We start from the raw sequence: 10,643 nt of genomic DNA, 5'->3' as shown, positions 1-10,643 counted from the left end.
ACGCGCTGATGTCTGTGTTATTTATAGGGTATTTATATAAGGAATGGTTCTTTAAGGTTAAGTGTGATATAGCAACTCAAGAAGTGCTTTTGACAGCTGAGTACCCCCTACCAGAAAAGCATTGTCTGCTTTATTTTTGTTTCAAAAGCCACTTAAATGTAAGATACTTAGCAATGCTGCTTGCAGCACTAGGTCTGTCATACACAGAGATAAGCCCAGCATAAGTGACAAAGTAATCACAAGTCATCATGTAACAGATGCTTTAGTCACGTTTTATATGATGTAAAACTCATTTAAAAAAATGCTCACAAGAAGTTATGCCGCCTTGACAGTGCTTAGATTAAAGTTTTACCTCAGTCAGCCCCTGCTCTGCTGCTGGCCAGGGTAACAGGGTAAAGCCCTCTCACCTCCATTCACATTTCAAAATGAATGAAGCTACCAACAATGCTTTGTTTGCATCTCCACTGAATAGAGACAGAGAGGTAATGTGTAAAGGTCCTTAAAATTCTAAAATATATTTTACCTTCATACTTCATATTAGTAATTCAAACTGTCATACTGTATACTTTAAGAACGAGACAGGAAGGAGCTTGTTCACTTCTTTGTGAATTTTTCTTTTTTCTCAGAACAGTCCTTTGAAACCTTATTTGCATTGAAAATACTTATTGAAAAGCTGAGTGTCATGTCAGGGTTCCTATTCTACTCAGAGGATGTAATTTTGCTTTGTAAATTGGTCTCTCATCTTGAATGAGCAAATAAGCATCCTGGTGGATGCCAATTAGATGAACTTTTGTATCCCAAGTAGAACTGCTGAGAGCAATTTTGATGGACTGAATTTGCATCTGAATATGCTTTCAACTGGATCTAAAACACATTGTAAAATCAGATTGATCTCTCCAGAGTTCCTCCAATGGAAAATATTCCAGTAATGTAATTTTATTTGGTCAGGTTCAGAGCAAGACATTTTGATCTCTGTTTAGTTTCTAAGACTTCTTTTTCTTTTGACTACCCAAAAAACCCGTATCTTAAAAAGTCAGTATGAAAGTATTTCAGTTTTTCTAAAAGCAAACATTGATAATGGTTCCAACTTTTTGTTTCTGTGCTTTCGAGACTTATCTTCAAAGAAAAATCTGGAACACTGATTCTTATCAGAATCAAGTCAAACATTGAAATCCTTAAATTCTTTTGAAAAACAACTTCCATTCTCAGACTTAATCTGTAGAGGGAGAAGCATTGATTGCTTAAAATGTTTCCAGCTGCAACAGTCTAAATCAGGAATTTAAAAATATTTTTGATAGATGCTGCCTTTCGTAATGGCAGCACTGGGTATAATCACGGACAGGAATAGCACTGATTACTGGTATCAGCCAAAAGCACTTCCAGCTCAGACTGTCTGTCTATCCTTCAGAGCCAGCTTCCATACCATTATGGTTTATGTTGTGATCCCAGAACTGCTGAGCTTTGTACTGGCGTTTCTGGGCACTGGAGTGTGCACTAAGCTGGACATTCACTGTCTCCTTACATCAAAGGCTGATGTTAAGGGAATTCTAATTAGATTCAGGGAATCTATTTTTTGGGAAATGCTGTGAATCACCATCCTACCACAAGCAGGCAGGATTAGTGTGCACTTTTAAAATCTGTTCCTCTGCAACCTAAACACCCCAGGCTACAGTAAAAGTGCATAATCATATTGCCTTTAGACAAATGATATGTCAGACTTTTGCAGTAAAAATACTTCTCTCAGCTCCGTGGAGCTACAGATTGGTGCTATTGATGTACTTCTGTAATTCTTATTCATCTGGACTCACAAAAGAAAACTCCAACCATTTTTTTTGGAAGCAACTGTTAGGGAAGATGAAAGGTGCTGTACTTCTTATAAAACCCCTTGTGAATAGCTGATTGTGCTTCGATTTAAAAGATCAGCTTCAGTGCTGGTGGGCATTGCAACATAAGGACAGGAAATGTTCTGTGGTAAGGGATCACACCAACTGAACAAAGGTTACCCAAGACATCATTCCTATGTAGTTCTTGAAGTCTAAAATAAAATCTTGTATTAGTGTGAGGCATTAACTCCAGTAATCACGAAAGGAAAGACACCTTAGTGAACATATAGAGAGTCTCCTGTTCTTAAAATAACGATGGTAACATTACTGCTTCACTGAAACAGAAGGATAAGGAGCAGGAGATGCCTCTCTTCCTTCAGCAGTCTCCTCTATGTCAAAGACATTTTTCTAATGAATTTCCAACGTGGCTAACCTTATCCCAGTGCTAGACTTGAAGGGAGCCCTGATGAAGACATTTGGAGGCTACTTTTGTTTCATGTATCAGAATAAACACAACAGAATCAGTCCTTTAAAATTAGCACCCAGAGGCTGAGGTGGAGGAGCCATTCTGTGAAAGCCTTCTCTTGTATCAAGCTGCCAAGATCAGCTGAAGCTCTGCTCTGCAGCCCAGACCCTCCTGAAAGTGGCCATCCTGGGATGGCTTGTGGCCCCACAGACAGTTTCCAGCCCCAGCCTCCCTCCTCTGATGGAGTTTTCAAGAGATAGAGTGTAACATCGTTCCTGAGGAGTTGAGCTGCTTTCACTGCCTCTCATACAGCACTTGCGTGCGCTCAGGAGAAATGAGGAGGAAGGAGAAATGTCTTTCTTATGTTTTTGCTTTTCCTTTTGAAGGCAGATATTTCTTCAGCACCACCTTTACCATTCCCCTGTGCTCCTGTGCTGTGAGCTGTTTCTTTGTAGCCAAGAAGAGGCTGAATTTATCAGATGCTCTGTTCAGCCACTAAGTCTGTATCGTGATGAATGTTGCTGTGGGCAGACAATGTAATGGCAGGGAACCTTTGAAGAGCCTGCAAGGGAGGGAGGAGGGAGAGCTGTGTCATCTTGACATCTCAAAAGCCCGTCAGTTTCCAGGAAAAAAGATCACCCGTATCCCTTCCCCACCCTCCCAGACAAAGCCCTTCAGAAAGCTGCTTTCTGAAGAAGAACCCCACATGCCTCACATTTGTTACATAAAGATTGTTTATAGCGGCAGCTAGACAAACTCATAAACAATACCTCTCCCAGCAGCACAAGTTAACAAAAAATCCAAGTCTTCAGGGAGCTGGAAGATAAACATGAATCTGTGTTTTTCTTTTAAACAGAAAGTTCTACAGCAAATGATGGCTTTATCTCTTTAAATGCCTGCTCTACAATTTTGAGGGATAAAGTTTGAATCCTTATTATAGGTTACTAGAAGCACAAGAAACACTTTGCTACAGCTAAGGAGAGCTTTCAGATGATTATGAGTTTAAAGCTTCATGTTGTATATGCTGCTGGGTTAGCAGCCTCCTAACTGTGCTGTATTTTTTTGTAGCTGCAGAAAATGGTATGTTGCACTTCAGAATTGTTTGGGAGAAAATATATACTGCATACAGATGGAGAGACTGGGAATTTTTACCCCCAGGAGAGCTCTGTGAAATTGAATATACCAAAAACAACCCTTAAACTTTTCATATTCTCATATACAAATGCTTGCATATATGCACACATGCACATTTTGGCACATCACTGTTCTGACTTATGTCCAGTGACAGAGCTTCATCTTGTGTGCCAAATTTGCTTCAGCCATTTCTTTTCCAGAGAGTCCTGGCCAAACATCTTCACTTCACTTTTAGTTAGCTAGCCTACAGATAGGTCAAAGTTAGAGCTACATAATTTCCAGAGACTCCATAATCAGTGCTAGGTATGGCCAAACATAATCAGATGATTATAGTCAGCAAAATTATCCAGGTCATCTTGCCCCTATGAAAAATGGGGAAAAAAATCCTTTCCAGAAGGTCCAAAAGCTTTTGGATTGTCACCTGGCATGGGGGGAAACACTATCCTAATGCTGTACTTGAGCTTCTTGTGTTGGTGGTCAGTTGGTGTTGCTGACCTGGACCCCTTCTCAGACAACACAAAGGGTTACTGGAAAATGTTCATACAGAGCTTTGGAAAAATGAACTGGAGATGCAAATCAGTCTCACTGGAGGCTTCATGCTTCTCTGGGAAATGCTGTAGGCAAGATTGGCCCTCACTACATGGCATCTTTTTCCTCTCATCAAACAAAATTGCCAAAGTGTAGAATGTTTCCCTGCAAATCACTTTCCTTAGAGGAAGAAAGTGATGCTAATGAACCTGGTAAAACAAAACTCGGTGTTAGCAATACTGAATCTCTCCTATTCATGAGGAACCCTCTGTTTCAGCCTGCCAGACTGAACTGTCATTATTAATCCAATTCCACAGCACTGATTACATTAACATTATTCTTTTGTATTGTACAATACTAGATAACACTGAAACCTTGGGGAGGTAAAAGTTAAGCAGGGAGACTAACAAGAAGAATCAATTACTCTCTAAGCTAAAAAAATCTGACCTGTGGCAGCTTCAACCTGAGGAGGAAAGATCCACTTGCTAATAAACTATCCAAAGAGAGGGAGAAGGAGAGAGAGAACAGGCTGTACATTTTTCAAGATGCCAAGTGGAAGCTTTTTCTTGTCTAACATTTTTTTACTCATGAGAACTCTCACTCAATTCCAATTGAAAGCAGCTGCTTCCCTAGAATGGGCTGCAGCTTTCCAGTTTTCCTCTCTTGGCCTCAGGTGTGTCAGAATTTGATATACAAACTTCCACTAAAAATGTGTATGTAAGCCTTTTTATTTTGGTCATGAAAATATTCTTGCAATAATCTTTAAAGATATCACATGTTCTGTTGCCTCAGAAATATGTTCTCTGTAATACCTTTTCTCAATATTGTTTTTATGATAACTCAGGGTGCAACTTTTTAACTTCTTTTGATTGTATGTAAAAATTCCAAGATACGTTGCTGTTCTCTTCCATTAGGTAGATGTTATTTGATTTTAGCATTCAGTCAATGAAAATGGAAACATTGAGATTCATTCAGACTTTGTGCAATTTTGCTTATTTTCACAAACCCTATTACATGCCATTCTTATTGCAGAACCCATTTAGGAAGACAGTAACATTTCAGGTTCCATTTCTATCAAGTGCTAAATGTTCCCAGCAAAGTGCTCAAGTCCTTCCACAAAGGACCTACATAGCAAGGTCTTTTTGGGTATCAGATTCTCCTTCAAGGAGGTGTCTGGATTCCCACTTATGTTTAGAAAAGTCAATCTCTCTGCAGCAAAACCATCTCTACAGGATTTCCTATTGACTGCCCTGAGCTGCTCCTGCCGCATGCTGGCTCTTGGTAGCTCATGCTCACTTGCTGAACTCTTCCCTCTCACTTTGTAGGGACCTTCATCACTACACTCAGGGGAGTGAGTTTTGCTTCAAGAGCTGATTGTCTGTGGCTAAATCCTTTTGTCCTGTGTAAAGTGCAGCATTCCCCAGCACCCAGGTCTGGATGTCTGTCTGAACTACCTGGGTATGAGAGGTATCCATATAGTGAGAGCCCCCAACTTTATTTATGTTCTTAAGAACCAAGAAATCTAAAAGCAAACCTCTGAATATGCCATTCTTTATAATCAATGAGTCTCTTCGCATTTTGCTTTCTACTTTTTACTCCTTCTCAATCCATTGGCTGGATCTGTACCAGCAGAGAGAACCACATGACTTGAACTACAGGATGAAATGGCTTTAAATGGCAACGTGGCACTGGTACAGCAATAACATCTCAGCAGCAGACAGTGTGAGATTAATGTCACAATTAGCAAGTGGATGTTTGATATCTTAACCTCAAGGATTCACTGGGCTTGTAAATCTGTAGGGGCTCAGCTGGGTTCTCCGTTGTTACAGATCACAGAAATAATGTAAACAGGCATTTACTGGGGCCTGGTGGAGCTAAAAAGTCTGTGTTTGCTTGAACAGTCTTTATAAAAGGTAGAAATCTTGTTATAATATAAACATGAACCTATATGTATATAAACACTGTTTTATGGAAGAAAATTTAATAAACCTAAACTCAGTAAGCAGAAGTTAAAAGTAACTGCATATTAAATATTGAAAGGAGAAAACAGCAGCTCCTTCATTCTTGTGAGCTCAGAGATGGTAAGTTTAAGCAAATATTGTGGGCAGCATTCCTCACTGTTCTTGCCAACCTGAAGAAAAAAATATGACGAGAACAGAAAAATACCTGCACTTGTGCAGCCCCTGAGCTGGGAGAACTGAGGCACAGCAAGCAGACCTATTCTGAGAGAGTTTTTTGGGAGCCACTTGTCAGTTAGCGCCCACAGACCCCAATGTGTCCCTAAAGCAAAGAAAACCCACACATCTGGCAGGGTGTAGCCCTTAATGATGGGGATACTGCTGCTCTCTGCTGGTGCAGTCAGACTTAGGAAAACATTGCTGAACAAACCAACTCTGAGAAAACAAATGCTGCTGCCTAGAGCTGTGCAAAGAGTGAGCATTCCCTATCAGGAAGGTTCTGAGATTTTCAGCCCTTATTTTTTTTTTCTGTTTTTAACAAATGCTGCTATGTCTTCACACCTGACAAGGGAAATATTTGAGATCTATCAAAACATTCCATTTCAACAAAACAGCTGTTGTGTTCTGAATGGTGAAACTTTTCTGTTATAATATGTAAAATAATAAAAAAAAAACCTTCCAAACTGTTTTGAAGGGAAGTAAATGGGTATAATTTAGTCTGAAAATGTACCTGTCCTTCATTCAATTCCCTTTCCTCTGAGTCTGGCCTCTTTCACCTTTTTTCTGTAGTTCCTATTCTCTGAAGCCCCAAAACTGTTGTACAAGTATATTCTCTACCTCATGTGGCTTTTCAGAAGGAGATTTATTTAGAAATTCAGATGACTTAGAGTATGAAAAACACTGGCTGAAAAAGAGCTCTAAAGAAAATGATTGTTTATTCCAAAGAAGAGGTGTAAAGTATGTTATAAAGATCTAGATGTCATTTTACTTTCATGGAAGTTCTACTTGCTGTATCTATTTAACTAATGTCTTCCTTTTTTTTTTTTTCCTGATGGAAGAATCCCTGTTTTTTCCTAACTGTTCTTTATTCTACACACTGAATTGAAATACATTAGAGTGAACAAAAAGACACATCATTCAACAGGGTCATTATTGACCCCATGTAAAATAAAAAACAAGGAAAGAGAGAAGAAAATAATCTTCTACATTTACCCACACATATACATAAAAAAACAGTGGGAATTCTTAAAGAGCCAACATTAAAAATAACTACTAATTGCTGTTCTATTTCAAATACAACATACAGTGAACAATTTTACGCAGAACTCCTAAACAAGGTTATATTGGCTTTTCAAAAATAGCACAATAAGGTATAAAAAAGTTATAAGATAAAAGTAATCATGAGGAAAAAGCATCCCCTTTAGTACATCATGTTATTAATGTTATGCAGAACAATCCACCAACATTTAATTCATGGTGAATTCTGACCAAAACTCAGTGTCATGACATCTGTGTGGTGGGTGTAGATCACAAATCAGCTAACTGCCTATTTTACAGAGGAAAAATACACTTAAGAGAGACATTAAGCCTTCCTTTTTGCAAATCTCTATTTTTAACTGAAATGAACATGATGTCTCCCTAGGCTTCAGCTCTTTACCACAGCTTCAATCAACACACCAACTTATAAAAATATCCTCAGATCTACTATGTTCTTTCCCCTTATAAACTAAATAGAGTATGTCTCTCTCACTCCTCTCTACACATCTTGCTATCACAAAACCACCCACTGAACAGTCCTGCTAGGTTGAAAATTGTAGTTTAGTATCTTTTGAGTAAAATCTAATGTGAATGCATCTCGTAGCTGAATAATTTAATTTTCCAGCTCCCCACTCCTGTGTGGACAGGATTTGCACTCAAGGGTAAACACAGTTAACAGGTTTGATCAATGTGTGTTCAGCATCTAAGTGCCCTTTGATCTCAGGCCTCAGAGGATCCTGACATGTACTACTTCAGAATTTGTGATTTGTTTTTAATGGGTTGTAGGAAGGATAAGAAGCTTTCACAATGCCCATCATCAGAGTCTCACTGTCCTGTGATTTATATGTCATTCCTATGCTTTTAAAATGTTACAGAAAAGGGCTGCATTTATGGCAGGTTTTCTACAATGTGACAGAAAGTGGTTTCAGCACATGTAATGCATCATAGGGGTACACATTATAAGGAGGGTATATTACCATTTCTGAGTGTCTTGCTACTTTCATTCACACTAATCAGATTTATATGTCCCAGTGGATGAAAGAATGGACTGCAGCGATTTTAATTCAATCTATTAGGACAAGTGGCTGACTCACAGTTGAGAAGGAGCATGCCTTTTCCTCATCAGTTTGCTCTTAGTGCAAATGTAGAAAATCTTCTTGTAATCTGCAGTGAGAAAAATAAATTTTGGGTATGTCTTGAGTGGCTTTTCTGGCCATTTTGCCCCAGTACAGCTTGTGTGCACAGAGCAGGTTTGAGTCTGTTGGAGACACCTTTTCTTCATCATTCTCAGCTTATAGAAACAACTTAGTTTCTAGCTAAGGAAAAAATTGCAATTAGAGTTACAGATTGGGATGATTTCTAACATTTAGTGCCTTGTCTAGCGCAGACACATTCCTGGGAAGATTTTCAGAAACCTCTGGCTATCTTTTCTCAGGAATTCATGTTTCCTGTTTCCATCTGGTCTCAAAGATTTCCTCATGAAAAATTCCTGTTTTCAACAAAAATGTGTGTACAGAGAGAGAAAAGGATAAAAAGTCACCACGAATTAAAACCCCTTGGCAGATATCACAGTCTTCACTCTTCTTCCTGTCCTCCAGGTGTGGCCTGTTCACTATAGCCCTCCTCACCCCTCACCTTTTGGCCCTTCCAGGGAATTTAGGCCAAATTCAGGCTGCTGCAAGGCTCTGCAGGGTCAGGCTTCAGCTGGGTCAGTGCAGGTTTGGCCCTGCTGAGCATGGGTTGGTGTCTGGATCCAGAAGCTCAGTGACTCCACAAAGGACATTCAGAAATGCGTATTGACCTTAAAGAATTAGCCAGGCTTGAGGAGAAAGTGATCCTGCTGGGTCTCTGGGGTAAGCCACCCCAGGCAGGCACAGGTGACCTGGATTGTTGTGGTACAAGCTGTATTTCCCCACCCCTTTCCTTCCTTATATGTCCTCCCTTCCCACATGGTCCTGGCCACTCCCTCATGTTTTCCCTATTGGTTTCTGTACCCTAACTCTGCCCATGTACTGTCCCTGTGCCCAGAGACCACTGGGCAATGTGCTGTCCCCACCCCCTGTCTCTATAGAAAACCCCTGACCCTCTGCCGTGATGAGTCTTTACATGTGGATGTCTTTGCATCTCGATGTCTCTGCCCCTGGGAGGTCTTTGGCCTCTGGTGACCATGCGAATAAACAGCTCCCATGGTTGTCATACATAGACCCTTCTCGCCTCCTTTACTGCTGCTGTGTGAAGAGCAGACGAAACCACAGCTAGCCTGTGGCTTTCTGGCCGGGTAAAACACAGCGTCCGGCCCTGGGAGGGAGGGTTTGGTGCACTGAGGCACTGACCTGGGCTGGGCAGAGATGCTCTCTGGTAAGGCTTGCAGCTTGCCACACCATCCCAGCAAAGGCAATCCAGAACCACAACACTGGATTTCACCCTGTGCAGTAAGAGGTGTCACTCCTGGCCCTTTCCCTGCCTCCCTCTGTGTCTGTCTGTCGGAATAAACGAGTGGGACCACGGGGCTGTGCTCCTGCCTGGCCTGGGGCCATGGGTGGCAGCAGCAGCCCCTGGAATGGGATTATTTGGGATGTAGGCACCGTGTTTGATCCCTGAAGCACTGCTGCACACAGCTCTGGGCACAGACACCACCCCAGCCCAGCTCCCTGCACTGCCACCGGGAGAAAGGCCTTGCAAAGTGAGGGCCTTGCTGCCCTTGTAAAATCCTTGCTCACTTCTATTGCTTTAGCTAACTAAAAAAGCATTCTAGAAATAACTCAGCTAAACTAGAGGGGAAAAACAAGTTAGATGCTTTTAAAACAATTATTAGAACCAATAAGTGCTCACCATGGAGTTTGTGGTTGGTTACACCTGATGCCTGTTCCTATCATAGTCTATAGTGGTTGGTTAAGCACACTTGTTGTCCCTCACAAGTATGTGACGACTGGTCCTGGCCTGTGCTGTCCCCCCAGCTTGTCCCTCAGCCCCTGGAGACACTGCAGTCCCTTCTCCTGAAGGATCACAAGCTGAAAGCTCTCTCCCGTCGCTGGGCACACAGTCCTCCCAAACTTCTTCCTCATGAGCTGGAAACCCAACCTGAGCAGTCTTACCTGTATCAGCTTTGAGGCTGAGCTGTAAAGCCTGTTTGACTTCTCAGTTGTTTGCTTGAAGAATATGTTTGAGATGTGTTTATTCATGGATTTCTTTCTTAAAGGCCTTGGCTTTTATTATACCATCAAGGCACCAGGAATTAATGTTGATGTCACCATAGTTCAAATTATTCATTTTAAATTAGATTTATTGCTAGAAATGAATCCAGAATCCTTACCACTGGAAATCCATCAGTTTCAATACAAACAAGAAATTAATAAAGTCAGGCAGCAGCAGAAATCCAGACAGTGTAAAATGTATTTTAGCTCTTTGCTCCCACTTCTGCTGGGAGACATACGCACCCTGATGATCCTGCTCATGTGGAAGCTTTCAGGATGCTGT

Source organism: Lichenostomus cassidix, chromosome 1Aa (assembly GCF_008360975.1).
Source record: "Lichenostomus cassidix isolate B80296 chromosome 1Aa, HeHo_3.0, whole genome shotgun sequence".
Classification (NCBI taxonomy): Eukaryota; Metazoa; Chordata; class Aves; order Passeriformes; family Meliphagidae; genus Lichenostomus; species Lichenostomus cassidix.
Note: the sequence above shows the minus strand (reverse complement) of the source record.